We start from the raw sequence: 17,669 nt of genomic DNA, 5'->3' as shown, positions 1-17,669 counted from the left end.
ATAGCAGTGGTGAGAGTGAACATCCATGTCTTGTTCCTGATCTTAGGGAAAGGCTCCCAGTACTCCCCAATGAGAATGATATTTGCTGTGGGCTTTTTGTAGATGGCTTTTAAGATGTCAAGGAATGTGCCCTCTATCTCTACATTGTGAAGACTTTTGAACAGGAATGGATGCTGTATTTTGCCAATGCTTTCTCTGCATCTATTGAGAGGATCATATGGTTCTTTGGTTTTCTCTTGCTGATATGATGAATCACATTGATTGTTTTACGAGTGTGAACCAGCCTTGTGTACTGGGGATAAATCCTACTTGGTCATGGTGAATAATTTTCTTTATGTACTATTGGATCCCATTGGCTAGTATCTTGTTGAGAATTTTTGCATACATGTTCATCAGGGATATTGGTCTGTAAATCTCCTTTTTGGTGGGGCCTTTGCCTGGTTTTGAAATGAAGGTGATGCTGGCCTCATAGAATGAATTTGGAAGTACTCCATCTCTTTCAATCTTTCTAAACAGCTTTAGTACAATAGGTATGGTTTCTTCTTTAAACGTTTGATAGAATTCCCCTGGGAAGCCATCTGGCCCTGGACTCTTGTGTCTTGGGAGGTTTTGCTGACTGCTTCAATTTCCTCCCTGGTTATTGGCCTGTTCAGGTTTTCTATTTCTTCCTGTTCCAGCTTTGGTAGTTTGTGGCTTTCCAGGAATGCGTCCATTTCTTCTAGATTGCCCAATTTATTGGCGTAGAGCTGTTCATATTATGTTTTTAAAATCGTTTGTATTTCCTTGGTGTTGGTAGTGATCTCTCCTTTCTCATTCATGATTTTATTAATTTGAGTCTTCTCTCTCTTCTTTTTAATAAGGCTGGCTAATGTTTTATCTATCTTATTAATTCTTTCAAAGAACCAACTCCTGGTTCTGTTGATCTGTTCCACAGTTCTTCTGGTCTCGATTTCATTGAGTTCTGCTCGATTTTTAATTAACTCTCTTCTTCTGCTGGGTGTAGGATCTATCTGCTGTTTTTTCCCTAGCTCCTTTATGTGTAAGGTTAGCTTTTGCATTTGATTTCTTTTCAGTTCTTGAATGGATTCTTGTATTGTGATATATTTCCCCCTTAGGACTTCTTTTGCTGCATCCCAAAGATTTTGAATGGTTGTATCTTCATTTTCATTAGTTTCCATGAATCTTTTTATTTCTTCCTTAATTTCCTTGTTGACCCTTTCATCTTTTATCAGGATGGTCCTTAACCTCCACGTGTTTGAAGTCCTTCCAAACTTCTTGTTGTGAGTTAATTCTAATTTCAAGGCATTATGGTCTAAGAATATGCTGGAGACGATCCCAGTCTTTTGGTATCCATTGAGACCCGATTTTTGACCCAGTATATGGTCTATTCTGGAGAAAGTTCCATGTGCACTTGAGAAGAATGTGTATTCAGTTGAGTTTGGATGTAAAGTTCTGTAGATATCTGTGAAATCTGTCTGGTCCAGTGTATCATTTAAAGCTCTCATTTCCTTGGAGATGTTGTGCTTAGAAGACCTATCAAGGGTAGAAAGAGCTAGATTGAAGTCACCAAGTATAAGTGTATTATTATCTAAGTATTTCTTCACTTTGGATATTAATTGGTTTAAATATTTAGCAGCTCCCACATTCGAGGCATATATACTGAGGATTGTTAAGTCCTCTTGTTGGATAGATCCTTTAAGTATGATAGAGAATCCCTCTTCATCTCTCACTACATTCTTCGGGGTAAATTTTAGTTTATCTGATATAAGGATGGCTACCCTTGCTTTTTTTTGAGGACCATTTGAATGGTAAATGGTTCTCCAACCTTTATTTTCAGGCTGTAGGTGTTCTTCTGTCTAAAATGACTCTCTTGTAGACAGCAAATCGATGGGTCTTGCTTTTTTATCCAGTCTGAAACCCTGCGCCTATTGATGGGGTCATTAAGCCCGTTCACGTTCAGAGTTACTATTGACAGATATGAGTTTAGTGTCATCATGATATCTATTCAGTCCTTGTTTTTGTGGATTGTTCCCTGAACAACTTCTTAAAGGGGAATTTTAAGAGTCCCCCTTAAAATTTCTTGCAGAGCTGGTTTGGAGGTCACATATTCTTTCAGTTCCTGCGTGTCTTGGAAGCTCTTTATCTCTCCTTCCATTTTGAATAAGAGCCTTGCTGGATAAAGTATTCTTGTTTGCATGTTCTTTAATTTAGGACCCTGAATATATCCTGCCAGCCCTTTCTGGCCTGCCAGGTCTCTGTGGAGAGGTCTGCTGTTACCCTAATATTCCTCCCCATAAAAGTCAGGGATTTCTTGTCTCTTGCTGCTTTAAGGATCTTCTCTTTATGTTTGGAATTTGCAAGCTTCACTATTAAATGTCGAGGTGTTGAACAGTTTTTATTGATTTTTGGGGTGGGGGATCTCTCTATTTCCTGGATCTGACTGCCTGTTTCCTTTCCCAGATTAGGAACGTTTTCAGCTAGGATTTGTTCAAATACATATTCTGTCCCTACATCACTTTCAACGCCCTCGGGAACCACAATTAAACGTAGGTTTTTCTTCCTCAGGTTGTCGTTTATTTCCCTTAATCTGCCTTCATGGTCTTTTGTCTGTCTCTTTTTTCTGTTTCCCTCTTTGCCACCAACTTGTCTTCTATTTCACAAACTTGTTTTCCCACCTCGTTAACCCTCGTTGTTAGGACTTCTAGTTTGGTTTGCATCTCATTCAATTGATTTTTAATTTCTGCCTGACTGGACCTAAATTCTGCAGTCATGAAGTCTCTTGAGTCCTTTATGCTTTTTTCTAGAGCCACCAGTAGCTGTATAATAGTGCTTCTGAATTGGCTTTCTGATATTGAATTTTAATGCAGATTTTGTAATTCTGTGGGAGAGAGGACTGTTTCTGATTCTTTCTTTTGAGGTGAGGTTTTCCTTTTAGTCATTTTGCTCAGTGCGGAGTGGCCAAAAACAAATTGTGTTGGGAAAAGGAGAAAAAGAGAGGAGAGAAAGAAGGAAAGAAAAGAGAAAAAGAAAAAAGGAAGAAAAAAAGGAAAAAAGAGAGGAAAAGAGAAAGAAAAAGAAAGAAAGGGGAAAAAAGTGTGGGGGAAGCAAACAAAAATAAAAAAAAAAAAACATGGGTGAGTATCTTCTGATTCTGTATACTTTAAGTCCCTTGACTTCCCCTGGAACTTGTCCTTCTAGCTGGTCTTCTGGGGGAAGGGCCTGTTGTGCTGATTTTCAGGTGTTAGCACTTGGGGGAGCTGCTCTGCCCCCTGCCTGGTGCAGGGCTCAGTGGGGTCGTTTACCCCTTGAGGCCCCAGGAGGAACAACCACAGTGGCGGGGCCAGCTCTGGAAACCTGGATTCAGCTCCCACAGTAACTATGGAGCTCTCCGTTTGCAGGGCCTGGAGACTCCGGGGCGGGGCAGCTGATCTGCTCGGCTTGGGGCCAGAGTGTCCTTGCTGTCCTGGGCCCTCCCGGCCTCTGCCTGTCCCGGGGGGAGGCCGGATCCTGGGCTGTGTCCTGGTGCCCAGTGCTCCGGGGCCTGCTCTGTTGGATTCGGGCTCCTGGCCGCGCAGCCCCCTCCGCGGAGCCGCCGCCCGAGCCCCTCAGAGCTGCTCCCGGTCAATGTGTGCGCGCTGCAGCCCTTCAGGGAGCTCAATGCACTCTCCTGGGCGTGCAGGTGTCTATTAGTGTCCCAGGGAGCCTGAGGGCATCCCCGCCCTCCTGGGGTCCTGCTCTAACTCCCTGCGGGCGCCCTTCTACCTGGGAAGGTTGGTGCAGCTCCTGCTTCTCCCGGACGGGACTCTCCTGTCCTGGGGGCACTCGCCCCGGCCTTAGCCCGGCTCCTCGCGGGGCCCCTCCCCCTTGGATGCCTTTTGTTTCTTTATTTCTTTTTCCCCCGTCTTCCTGCACGAACTCTTCTCACTGTAGCGTTTCAGCTGTTCTCTCTTTAAATCTCAGGCCGAATTCGTAGATTTTCAGGATGATTTGAAGGTTATCTAGGTAATTTGGTGGGGACAGGTGATTTGGGGACCCTACTCTTCCGCCATCTTGCCCCTCCTAGATATAGTAATCTGTTTTTTTTTTTTAAATATACCTTGAAATTATCCAAAAGTACTACTGTGGAAACGAATGCCCTTTTACAAGTTTTTCATTGTAAAAAGTTGTTGATTCACAACTTCAGGAGCTTCCCTGGTGAAATCTGAAAATGGTCCCATTACACAAGGGCAAGGAGAGGCGAAAAGGGCAGGCCACTACAGATTGATAAACTACAGTTTTTAAGAAGAAAGGGAATATATTACATATAAGGTTTGTCATCAGTGGCTGCAAGTTGAGTAAATCTCCACACACATCCTCCAGAATGTAAAAGTTTATGTAGAGGCTTTAACTGGGTTTGGTCACATATACTGCCTAGATGGTTTCAACAATACACTGCTCTCTCAAGGCTGTGTCCTCAAAAATGGTTCCCACCATGGGAAAAATGGGCAGAATAACATAATGGACATAAATCTAACTTTTTTTTTTAGGTAACAGCTAATTGATGGTAATGCATTTTAGAGCGATTTTTTTTTCACTTTAAATTTTTTTCAGCTTTATTGAGGTGTAACTGACAAGTAAAATTGTAAGATATTTAAAGTATACATTGTGATGATTTGATATATGCATACAATGTGAAAAGATTCCTCCCATCTAGTTCATTAACACATCCATAGGGGTGTCTGGGTGGCTCAGTTGGTTAAGCATCTTTGTTCAGCTCAGGTCCCAATCCCAGGGTCCTGGGATAGAGCCCTGCATTTGGATCCCTCCTCAGTGGGGAGCATGCTTCTCCCTTTCCTCCCATTCCTGCTCTCTTTTGCTATCTCTGTCACTCTCTCTCTCTCTCTCTCTCTCTCTCTCTCTGTCTGTCTCTCTCTCAAATAAATTGATAAAATCTGGCTTTTTGGCTTTGGTTTGGCTCTTTGGTTTTGCTTTCAAGGCCTTGGAAGTTTGGTTTTTCTTCTGAGAACATTTAAGTTCTACTCACAGCAAATTTTAGTTATATAATACAGTGTTATCAACTGTAATCATCATGTAATACATTAAATCCTCAGACTTACTCACCTTATAGTACCTATGCTTTTACCAACCTCTCCCTATTTTCTTTATCCCCAAGTCCCAGCAACAACTTTCCTACACTCTGTTCCTGATTTTTATTTTTTATGTTTTTAGATTCCACATACAAGTGATACCATGCAGTATCAATCTTTCTTTGACTTATATTGCTTAGTAGAGTGCCCCCGAGTCCCATCCATGTTGTCAGAAAAAGAAGGATTTCCTTCTTTCCTATGGCTGAATAATATTCTGCTGCGTGTATCTGTGTGTGTGTGTATATATATATACACATCTTCTTTATCCATTCCTATGTTGACAATGATATAGGTTGTTCCCATATCCCAGCTATAGTGAATAATGCTGCAACAAAAATGCAATTGCATACATCTCTTCAATACCCTGTTTTCATTTCCTTTGGAATATATCTTCAGTTGGGATTGCTGGACCCTATGGTAGTACTATTTTTAATGTCTTCAGAAACCTCCATAGTATTTCCATAGTGACTGCACTAATTTACATTCCCATCAGCAGTGCACAGGGTTCCCTTTCCTTCACATTTCATAATTGTTATCGCTTGTTTTTCTGATAATAGCCATTGTAAGGTTTGAAGTAATATCCCATTGTGATTTTGATTTGCATTTCCATGGTAGTGAAGTTGAAAACCTTTTTGTGTACCTGCTGGCTATTTGTATGTCTTCTTTGGGAAAATGTCTATTCTGGTCTTCTACCCATTGCCCATTTTTTACTTAATATGTTTCCTTTTATTTTTATTTTTTGCTATTGAGTTGTATGAGTTCTTTATATGTTTTGGATACTAATACCTTATCAGATAGATGATTTCCAAATATTTTCTCCCATTCAGTAGGTTGCCTTTTAATTTTTTTGATGGTTTTCTATGCTATGTAGAAGGTTTTTAGTTTGATGTAGTCTCATTTGTTTATTTTTCTTTGTTGTCTTCACTTTTGGCGTGAAATACAAAAAACTATTGCCAAGACTGATATCGAGATGCTTACCTCCTATGTGTTCTTCTGGGAGTTTTATGGCTTTAGGTCTTATGCTCAAGTATGTAACCCATTTCAAGTTGATTTTTGTATATAGTATAAGATATGGGGCCCAGTTTTATTCTCTGGTATGTGGTTGTCCAGTTTTCCCAACAGCATTGATAAATGGATAAATGATAAAAGGATACTTTTCCTATTGTATGTTCTTGGTTCCTTTGTCATAAATTAATGGACTATGGGAGCATAACAAATTTTGAAGGACATGGATCTATAGTAATTTGATTTCAAGATCTGAAGGGACATTAAGAAATTGGACATAAGTTAATAAAAATAAAAGATTCAAATATAATTATACATATATTAATTTAGAGTATGTTTAGAAGCTTAACATTGATTTATGTACCCAAATATACAAATTATGTTACTAACATTTATTATTAAATGATACCTATAAGTATATTGATAGATTTTGGGGAAAAGTCTGGAAATTTGATACTATAATTAATCAGTATGAATTATATGTTTTTAAATATTTTTCCTTTTTCTTGTCTAAGTATAATCCCAAATAAAATAAGTAATTTATGTAACAAACCAGTAAATGAGAAATGTGGTTTCTTTATGATCCTCCCTTGTGATATTTCTAGTTTATGTGATATGACGGTATAAAGGAGCTAGCAGTGTTTTATAACCAGACTTTTCTCTTGTCCTACTGGCCTTTGACTGCTGCTGCATCCTTCTGGTCTCCAAAGACAGTGTCTCCAAAGAAGCCATAGGTAGTGTACTTTTTTTAATCCCAATTTTATTACTCAGAAGATTCATTAGTGACTCTGTTCTTCAATCATCAGGGACTCTTTGTTTATTCACTTAGCTGCATTCTTATCAAATAAAACAAATGCCAAGTTAGATGTAGTAATTGTGCTCACAGCCCTGTGAGTCAAAAATTGCAACTTTCCTGAAACTGGAGAAGTTCCCTGACATTCCACAGCCTTAGGCATCTTGGAGTTGTGAATATGATAGTGGATTCATAAACAAAACTGACCAGAAGTTCAAATAAAAATCTTCATCCTCAATACCATTTTCAATTTAGGAGTTTGAAAGCTTCATGTGTTCCAACAACCAACAGAAATTAGGAGTCACAGTCATAATAGTAATTAAGATAAAATGCATTTTAATTATATTTACTTTTATATCATTTGAGTTTTATTATGCTCTGGAAAACATGTTTTTTTCTATCTTTTAAAAATTGATAATGTGAGTAATAGATTTCTATATTTGGTAAAGCATACTTCTTTTCATTTCTGAGAAAATAGTTTCTTTGGATATATAAATGTAATTTTCTGAGAGACTTTTATGCACAAGAATATACTGACATTTAAAAGGATTAAAATTTGATAGCTATCCAGAAATATACTACCTGTATCATCAATCTCACATCAAAAAATAAGATACATATTCATATAATTGCATAAGCATGCCCTCACTCTCCCAAAAGAACGACACATCAACCAAAGTTGTATCCTCATTAGAGATCCTTAAATTCATGTCAAATATATGTTTGAAAGTAGAATAAACAAAAACCAAGTAGTTACATTTCATGGAGTCCTCTTAAAATCTTATATTATATCTTATGATACCTTAGAAAGAAAAAAAACTTTTTAGAGCGTAGGATAATTTCCTATGGTGACAGGCCTAAGTTTAGTCAGTGCTATGATATATGCATTGCTGAGAAGTTAGAAAGTGGGTTGGAGGAAAGTAGAAGATGGGCAGCGGAAACATTTCTCCTACATCTCGATTTGATCTAACATAGTAGTTTAATGTATCTCTCAAGTCCCTTAAAGTCTTCTGTCAGGACACCCATGAACCTAGTCCAGTTTCTCTTTTTGTCAGGTCTCATAATCCTGATAAATGTTTTTGCTCCTTAGAGCCAACCTGTCCCACATTAGTAAAACAACACATTAGCTTACACACTAAAGTGAGTAGGCCACATACAAGTAAATTGGAGTCTCCAGGGGAAACTTTTCATAATTCGCTGTCGTAGGGAGAATTCAAACCTAGAGACACTATTTTAACATGAAAATATTTGAGTCCTTACTAATTAACTGGCAATGACTTAAAACAATCTGTAAAAGAGATATTAACACAAACCCAATCAAAAAAGTTCATGCCCTTTGGATTTAATATCTTGCTTTCAGTGACAAAAATTGCATCAACAGAATTTTACTAGAAGAGGCAAAGAGAAGGCAGTTTCTCTTTTATCCACTAGGAAAGTAATAAACAAGAGCAAAAAAATTGACCTCCTTTAAACATAAAAGAAACAAAGAAAAAAGAAATTCAACAACAAATTCTTTTTTTAAAATTGGAAGAATACTTTATTTTTTTAAATTTTTTTTTTAAATTTTTTTTTATTTTTATTTTTTTTTAAATTTTTATTTATTTATGATAGTCACAGAGAGAGAGAGAGAGAGGCGCAGAGACATAGGCAGAGGGAGAAGCAGGCTCCATGCACCGGGAGCCTGATGTGGGATTCGATCCCGGGTCTCCAGGATCGCGCCCTGGGCCAAAGGCAGGCGCCAAACCGCTGCGCCACCCAGGGATCCCTATTTTTTTAAATTTTTAATTGGAGTTCAATTTGTCAACATTTAGCATAACACCCAGTGCTCATCCCGCCAAGTGCCCCCAAGTACCCGTCACCATGTCACTGCAATCCCTTGCCCACCTCCCTTTCCACTACCCTTTGTTCATTTCCCAGAGTTAGGAGTCTCTCATATTTTGTCACCGTCACTGATATTTTCCACTCAATTTCCCTCCTTTCCCTTTATTTCCTTTCACTAATTTTTATATTCCCCCCCAAAATGAGACCAGATAATGTTTGTCCTTTTCTGATTGACTTATTTCACTCAGCATAATACCCTCCAGTTACATCCACATCAAAGCAAATGGTGGGTATTTGTCGTTTCTAATGGCTAAGTAATATTCCATTGTATACATAAACCACATCTTCTTTATCCATTCATCTTTTGAAACATCAGGGGGGAGGTGTCCCAGCGTTTCATTCCATCTGTATCTTTGGGGTAAATCCCCAGCATTGCAATTCCTGGGTCATGGGGCAGATCTATTATTAACTCTATGAGGAACTGCCACACAGTTTTTCAGAGTGGCTGCACCAGTTCACATCCCCAACAAGAGTGCAGGAGCGTTCCCCTTTCTCCACATCCTCTCCAACATTTGTTATTTCCTGTCTTGTTAATTACCCCATTCTCACTGGTGTGAGGTGAGAATAAATAAATCTCTCATGATGGTTTTGTTTGTATTTCCCTGATAGCAAGTGATGCGGAGCATATTCTCATATACTTGTTGGCCATGTCTATGTCTTCCTCTGTGAAATTTCTGTTCATGTCTTTTGCCCATTTCTTGATTGGATTGTTTATTTCTTTGATGTTGAGTTTAATAAGTTCTGTATATATCTTGGATACTAGCCCTTTATCTGATAGGTCATTTGCAAATATCTTCTCCCATTCTGTAGGTTGTCTTTTAGTTTTGTTGACTGTTTCTTTTGCTGTGGAGAAGCTTTTTATCTTGATGAAATCCCAATGCATTTTTGCTTTTGTTTCTCTTGCCTTCATGGATGTTTCTTGCAAGAAGTTGCTATGGCCGCGTTCAAGCAGGGTGTTGCCTGTGTTCTCCTCTAGGATTTTGATGGAATCTTGTCTCACATTTAGATATTTCATCCATTTTGAGTTTCTCTTTGTGTCTGGTGTAAGAGAATGGTCCAGTTTCATTCTTCTGCATGTGGATGTCCAATTTTCCCAGCACCATTTATTGAAGAGCCTGTCCTTTATCCAGTGGATAGTCTTTCCTGCTTTGTCGAGTAAGTTCCATTTGGTTAACATTCTATGCAATACTAGTTTCAGATGTACAACTCAGTGACTCAATATCTACATACAACACGTGGTGCTCATCGCTGGTGCCCTCCTAAACCACATCATCTATTTCACCTATCCTCCCAGCCCCCTCCCATCTGGTAGCCATGCTTTTCTCTATAATTAAGAGTCTTGGTTGACCCCTCTTCTTCCCCCTACTATTATTTGTTTTGTTTTTAAAACTCCATATATCAGTGTATCATAGGGTGTTTTCTTTCTGTGAGTGACTTATTTCATTTAGCACAACACACACACAAACACACACACACACGCCATACCTTCTTTATCCACTCATTAGTTTATGGACATTTGGGCCCTTTCCATAATTTGGCTATTTTTGATAATGCTGCTATGAATATGGGGGTACATATATGCTTTCAATTAGTATTTTTTATTCTTTGGGTAACTATCTACTAGTGTAATTGATGGATTATAGGGTAGTTCTATTTTTAACTTGTTGAGTAACCTCCATACTGTTTTCCAGAGTGGCAGCACCAGTTTTCATTCCACCAACAATGTAAGAGGGTTCCACTTTACTCCCATCCTCACCAACTGTGTTGTTTGCTGTGTTGCTAGTTTTAGTCATTCTGACCGATGTGAAATGATATCTCATTGTAGTTTTGATTTGTATTTCCCTGATCATCATGAGTGATGTTGAGCAACTTTTCATGTATTTATTGGCCATCTGCATGTGTTCTTTGGAAAAATGTCTATTCATGTCTTCTGTCCATTTTTTAACTGGATTGTTATTTGGGTGTTGAGTTTGACAAGTCCTTTATAGATTTTGGATACTAAACTTTTACCAGATGTGCCATTTACAAATATCTTCTCCCCTTCCAAAGGTTGCCTTTTAGTTTTGTTGATTTTGTGCATATGCTTTTTATTTCTATAAAGTCTCAATAGCTTATTTTGCTTTTGTTTCTCTTGCCTTGGGAGATATATATATATATATATATATATATATATATATATATATATATTTACAGCTAATGTCAAAGAGGTTATTGCCTGTGTTTTCCGGATTTTGATGGCTTCCTGTCTCACACTTAGGTCTCTCATCCATTTTAAGTTTTTTTGTGTGTGTATGATGTAAGAAAGTGGTTCTGTTTCATCTTTTGCATGTTATTGTCCAGTTTTCCCAACACCATTTTTGGAAGAGACTTTTTCTCATTGGATATTCTTTCCTGCTTTGTCAAAGATTAGTAGACCATAGAGTTGTGGGTTCATCTTGGTTTTTCTCTTCTGTTCGCCTGATCCGTGATTCCGTTTCTAATGGTGCTGTTTTCATTACTGCAGTTTTGAAGGCCAGCAGTGTGATACCTCCAGTTATGCTTTCTTTTTCAAGGTTCCTTTAGCTATTTGAGGTCTTTTGTCATTCCATACAAATTTTAGGATGGATTGTTTTACTTGTGTGAAAAATGCTGTTAGTATTTTGATAGGGATTGCATTAAATCTATAGATTGCTTTAGGTAGTGTGGACATTTTAACAATATTTGTTCTTCAAATCCATGAGCATTGAATGTCATTCCATTTCCCGGTGTTATTTTCAGTTACTTTTATCAGTGTTCTATAGTGTTAGAGTACAGATATTTCATGTAGGTATCTTACTGGTTTTGGAGCAATTGTAAATGGTATTGTTTCCTCAATTTCTTTTTCTGCTGCTTTATTGTCGATGTATAGAAATGCGACAGGTTTCTGTACATTGATTTTATATCTTGCAACATTACTGAATTCATTTATCAATTCTAGCAATTATTTGGTGGTGGAGTTTATTGAGTTTTCTATATAGAGTATCATATCATTGGAAACCAGTGAAAATTCAATTTCCTCCTTACCAATTTGGATGTCTTTTATTTCTCTTTGTTTGATTACTGTGGATAGCACTTCCACTACTATATTAAAAAGCAGTGGTGAGAATGGACATCTCTGTTCCTGACCGACCATAGAGGAAAAGATATCAGTTTTCTACCAATTGAGAATAATATATATGTGTGGGATTTTTCATATATGTCCTTTATTATATTGAGGTTTGTTCCCTCTATCCCAACTTTGTTGAGGGTTTTTATCATGAATGGATGTTGTACTTTGTCAAATGCTTCTTCTGCATCTATTGAAAGGATCATATGGTTCTTATTTTTTATTAATATGCTGTATCACACTGATCAATGTATAAATAGTAAACCACCCTTGCATTCCAGGAATAAATCTCACTTGATCATGTTGAATGATTCTATTAATGTCCTGTTTTTCTTTTTTTTAATAAGAAATTTATTTTTTATTGGTGTTCAATTTGCCAACATACAGAATAACACCTAGTGCTCATCCCCTCAAGTGCCCCCCTCAGTGCCCGTTACACATTCACTCCCACCCCCTGCCCTCCTCCCCTTCCACCACCCCTAGTTCATTTCCCAGAGTTCGGAGACTTTCATGTTCTGTCTCCCTTTCTGATATTTCCCACACATTTCTTCTCCCTTCCCTTCTATTCCCTTTCACTATTATTTATATTCCCCAAACGAATAAGAACATATAATGTTTGTCCTTTTCCGATTGACTTACTTCACTCAGCATAATACCCTCCAGTTCCATCCACGTTGAAGCAAATGGTGGGTATTTGTCATTTCTAATGCCTGAGTAATATTCCATTGTATACATAAACCACATCTTCTTTATCCATTCATCTTTTGATGGACACCGAGGCTCCTTCCACAGTTTGGCTATTGGGGACATTGGTGTTAGAAACATCAGTGTGCAGGTGTCCCGGCGTTTCATTGCATCTGTATCTTTGGGGTAAATCGCCAACAGTGCAATTGCTGGGTCGTGGGGCATTTCTATTTTTAACTCTTCAAGGAACCTCCTCTCACATTTCCAGAGTGGCTGCACCATTTCACATTCCCACCAACAGTGTAAGAGGGTTCCCTTTTCTCCACATCCTCACCAACATTTGTGGTTTCCTGCCTTGATAATTTTCCCCATTCTCACTGGTGTGAGGTGGTATCTCCTTGTGGTTTTGATTTGCATTTCCCAGATGGCAAATGATGCAGAGCATTTTCTCATGTGCATGTTTGTTGGCCAAGTCTATGTATTCCTATGTGAGATTTTTGTTCATCTCTTTTGCCCATTTCATGATTGGATTGTTTGTGTCTTTGCTGTTGAGTTTAGTAAGTTCTTTATAGATCTTGGAAACAAGCCATTTATCTGATACGTCATTTGCAAATATCTTCTCCCATTCTGTAGGTTGTCTTTTAGTTTTGTTGACTGTATCCTTTGCTGTGCAAAAGCTTCTTATCTTGATGAAGTCCCATTGGTTAATTTTTGCATTGTTTCTTTTGCCTTCGTGGATGTAACTTGCAAGAAGTTGCTGTGGCCAAGTTCAAAAAGGGTGTTGCCTGTGTTCTCCTCTAAGATTTTGATGGAAACTTGTCTCATATTTAGATCTTTCATCCATTTTGAGTTTATCTTTGTGTATGGTGAAAGAGAGTGGTCTAGTTTCATTCTTCTGCATGTGGATATCCAATTTTCCCAGCACCATTTATTGAAGAGACTGTCTTCTTCCAGTGGATAGTCTTTTCTCCTTTATTGAATATTAGTTGACCATAAAGTAAAGGGTCCACTTCTGGGTTCTCTATTCTGTTCCAGTGATCTCTGTGTCTGTTTTTGTGCCAGTACCACACTGTCTTGATGACCACAGCTTTGTCGTACAACCTGAAATCTGGAATCATAGCTGAGAACTTCCCTAACTTGGGAAGGGAAACAGGCATTCAGATCAAGGAGATAGAGAGATCCCCCCTAAAATCAATAAAAAAATACTCAACACCTCCACATTTAATAGTGAAACTTGCAAATTCCAAAGGTAAAGAGTAGATCCTTAAAGCAGCAAGAGACAAGAAATCCATAACCTTTGTGGGGAGGTTAACAGCAGACCTCTCCATAAGACCTGGCAGGCCCGAAAGGGCGAGTAGGATATATTCAGGGTCCTAAATGAGAAGAGCGTGCAGCCAAAAATACTTTATCCACCAAGGTTCTTCTTCAGAATAGAAGGAGAGATAAAGAGCTTCCAAGATCCGCAGAAACTATAAGAATATGTGACCACCAAACCAGCTCTCCAAGAAATATTAGGGGAACTCTGGAAAAGAAAGAGGAAGTCTGAGGAAACAATCCACAAAAACAGGGACTGAATAGGTATCATGATGACACTAAATTCATATTTTTCAATAGTATGTCTGACTGTGAATGGGCTTAATGACCCCATGAAAAGGCGCAGGGTTTCAGACTGGATAAAAAAGCAAGACCCGGGGATCCCTGGGTAGCGCAGCGGTTTGGCACCTGCCTTTGGCCCAGGGCTCAATCCTGGAGACCCGGGATCGAATCCCACGTCAGGCTCCTGGTGCATGGAGCCTGCTTCTCCCTCTGCCTATGTCTCTGTCTCTCTCTCTCTCTCTATCATAAATAAATAAAAATTAAAAAAAATGTTCAACAACTGCCTCTCAGGAGGTGGAGGTGAGGGACTGATCTATAGAGCTTATCTGTTTCTAAGATGTCACTTCTCTCACAAGGCAAGTTTCAAGCTACTGATGGGAACTTTCTGAATACAGAATGGAGAAGACACAGCACAATTGGCTCTTGGGAAGTATAGAGGCAGGCCCCTGCACACCACTGCTGAGAGCACATCATTTTATCTGCAAAGGAGGCCAGAGGTCCCTGCTCTCATGGGGTGAGAGATGTGAGAGGATACAGACAATAAGCAATGAACATGATTGATTAGCAAATTATGGGTCTTTTATAAATTGATAACTATTTTGTAAAGGAGGAGAAAATTGAATAACCTTGGAAGTGGGGAGCTTCTGTAATTTTAAGTAGTGTCATTGAGGGAGGCATTATTGAGGTGATGTGTGGATATCTGGGAGAGGACTGTGTTGGGCTTAAGAACCATTTAGTGCAAATACACTAAGGCCTTAGGAGGAAAATCATGTTATTTGAAAGAGATTTATTGGCATCTTCCTTTCTAATACTATTAAATGTATTCATTTTTGTCCTGTGGAACCTCCAGTAAAGGACTGAAGAAATGCAGTGATAGTGGGCTTCTACTGATTTTTCTTGCAATGATTTTTCTACGAACAAAGCATAGTATGAAACAAAGAAGATTTTATATCACTTTCACAAAATGAGCTGTACATGTAAGCTGTTAGATCAAAATGGCCAGAAAAAGTAAGAGAATGTTATAACTCTTAGTCATTATTATCCAAAAGAGCAGTTTAACATCAAGCATTTATTTAAATATACCACAGTAAATTTGTGGTCATATCTAGTACCTAGGAATATTTATTTCTTCAGGCTTTTTTTTAAAGAACTGGTATGGAGTATGTGGTAATTATGGGGTTTCAAGAAGTAGGGTCTACTTCAAGTTTTCCCTAAGTGTGTGTCTTCATAATTGTGTTTTAAGCTGAGAAATTATATGGCACAGTAAAATTTTAAATTGGGTACCTGAAGAATATTTTGAGACTTCTCAAAAAAAGTAATTATATTATTTTTTTTGTTACACATTTTTTTACACGGTTACTAAGTGTGCTCTTATATGGAGAAGATAGTGTCTGTAATACTCCAGTAAGACTAAGTTATATTTATAGTCTTTGTATGGTAAATAAATAATAATGTTAAACATGACAATATTTTCTGAATTCCATGAAAGAGTGTTTCCTTGTGAAATTATAAAACAGTTTTAACTCATTGATCTTATGGTGTTTTTGTCTTTCTTTGATTTTCTAAGCATTACTGTGAAAAAAGTGGAATTTAAAGATATTTAGAAGGGGGAAATGAGGCCAACCTCATAGTTATAGAGTGGAAAGACTAGTTTAAAGGAAGGGAAGTGCAATGAAAAGGAATTGGAATTTAAAGGGAAAAAATATCTATGAATTCAAATATCCTCAGCAAACTGCTAGCAATAGAAATATAAGCAATGAAACAGAACTCTAGTGAGGCTACATGGTCATTGTTAGACTTTGAGAACTCTGTTTTTTGTTTACTTGTTCTTCATTATGCCTCTAATTTATGACAGCACTTTTTTCATTTGCTTGAGAAAAATACAATCTTCCTTGCCCTGTCCAGGAAGGCTCGCTTGACTTGCTGGTTCCTTAGGCTGTAAATAAAGGGGTTCAGCATGGGGGCTACCGAGGTGTTTAGCACAGCAACTCCCTTGCTCAGAGACACTCTGTCTTTTGCTGCTGGGTTAATATACATGAAAATACAGCTGCCATAGGAGATAGAGATGACAATCATGTGGGAAGAACAGGTGGAAAAGGCCTTTGTCCTCTGACTAGTAGAAGGAATCCTCAAAATTGTTCTGAGGATATATATGTAGGACAGAATTATTAATGCCAATGTGAACATTAATGTAAACACAGCACAGGAAAAACCCACTATCTCTAGGAATTTAGTGTCTGAACAAGAAAGATGTAGTAAGGGGAAATAGTCACAGGTAAAATGGTCTATAACATTGGACTTAAAATAATCAAGCTGTATGAACAGCATGAGTGATGGGAATATGATTAAGAATGAAGCCGACCAAGAAGCAAAGACAAGGAGTATGCAGACTCTGGGATTCATGATGGTCATGTAATGCAGAGGTTTGCAGATGGCAATGTATCGGTCATAGGACATGGCAGCCAGCAGGTAAATTCAGTGACTCCCAACAGAATGAAAAAAAAATAACTGAGCCATGCAATCATTAAAGGAAACAGTTTTATCTCCTGTAATCAGGGTCCCCAGGAACTTGGGTATGCTCACAGTTGTGAATGAAATCTCGAGTAAGGAGAAGTTTCTGAGGAAGAAATACATGGGGGTCTAGAGGTGGGAATCCAGCAGGGTGAGGGTGATAATGGTCAGGGTCCCAGTGATGCTGAGAATGTAGGTGATGAGCAGAAAGACAAAGATCACCTCCTGAAGCTGTGGGTCATCTGACAATCCCAGGAGGATAAAGTCTGTTAGTTCTGTGTGGTTTCTCATTTTTCAGTTGCTTATTTGTGGTTCTCCTGCCAGACTTCTAGAAGAAAACACAAGGAATAAACTCGAAGAGTTAATTAACAAAGGTCTAAGTGTAGAGCCAGAATCTGGCTGAATTGGTGTGTCATTTTATGGAGAGGGAAAATTTTATGAATCTTCAATGGATTTTTCCCAGTCCATCATACATCTGTGCTGAAATCCCCTGGGAACTACTCCACTACATTGTGTATGTGTGCAAGTGACAGCAGATTGTGATCTTTAAAGGCATTGCAACACAGTCCTGTGCCTGGAAGTCATAGGAGGCTTAAAAGAAACACTTTTCTTTATTTATTGAAGTGATGTTGAGTGAGTTTGTAGTTGCATCACAAATGCCAAGCAGGCAAAATTCTCTATGGAATGCTGAATTCCTGGCTGCACAGTTCCTAGGTTGTGTCTATTAAATTTCATTAAATTTAAGTTTCATTAAATTCCTTATATTTCATTCTTTTAATTAACTTTACTTCTGCTCAATAATAATTCTCTTTCTTTATCAGGGTTTGCTTTTCCTAGGAAGTACTGGTTCTTCATAACATCTAGGAGCTTCAAAATGCATTCTTATCAAATAAACAATATTTGATTTCAATCCCAAAATTGAAATTTCTGCATTAAATTTCCTGGCTTC

The 17,669-nt window shown here is 38.2% G+C and overlaps 1 pseudogene; it reads right to left on the bottom strand.

Moving 5' to 3' along the window:
* Positions 1-16,072: 16,072 nt before the first annotated feature.
* Positions 16,073-17,011, bottom strand: LOC129512039 (olfactory receptor 6C1-like; annotated as a pseudogene).
* Between the last annotated feature and the right edge of the window lie 658 nt (positions 17,012-17,669).

Source organism: Nyctereutes procyonoides, unplaced genomic scaffold (genome assembly GCF_905146905.1).
Source record: "Nyctereutes procyonoides isolate TBG_1078 unplaced genomic scaffold, NYPRO_anot_genome, whole genome shotgun sequence".
In the NCBI taxonomy this organism is placed as follows: domain Eukaryota; kingdom Metazoa; phylum Chordata; class Mammalia; order Carnivora; family Canidae; genus Nyctereutes; species Nyctereutes procyonoides.
This window is presented reverse-complemented; position numbering and strand designations above follow the sequence as displayed.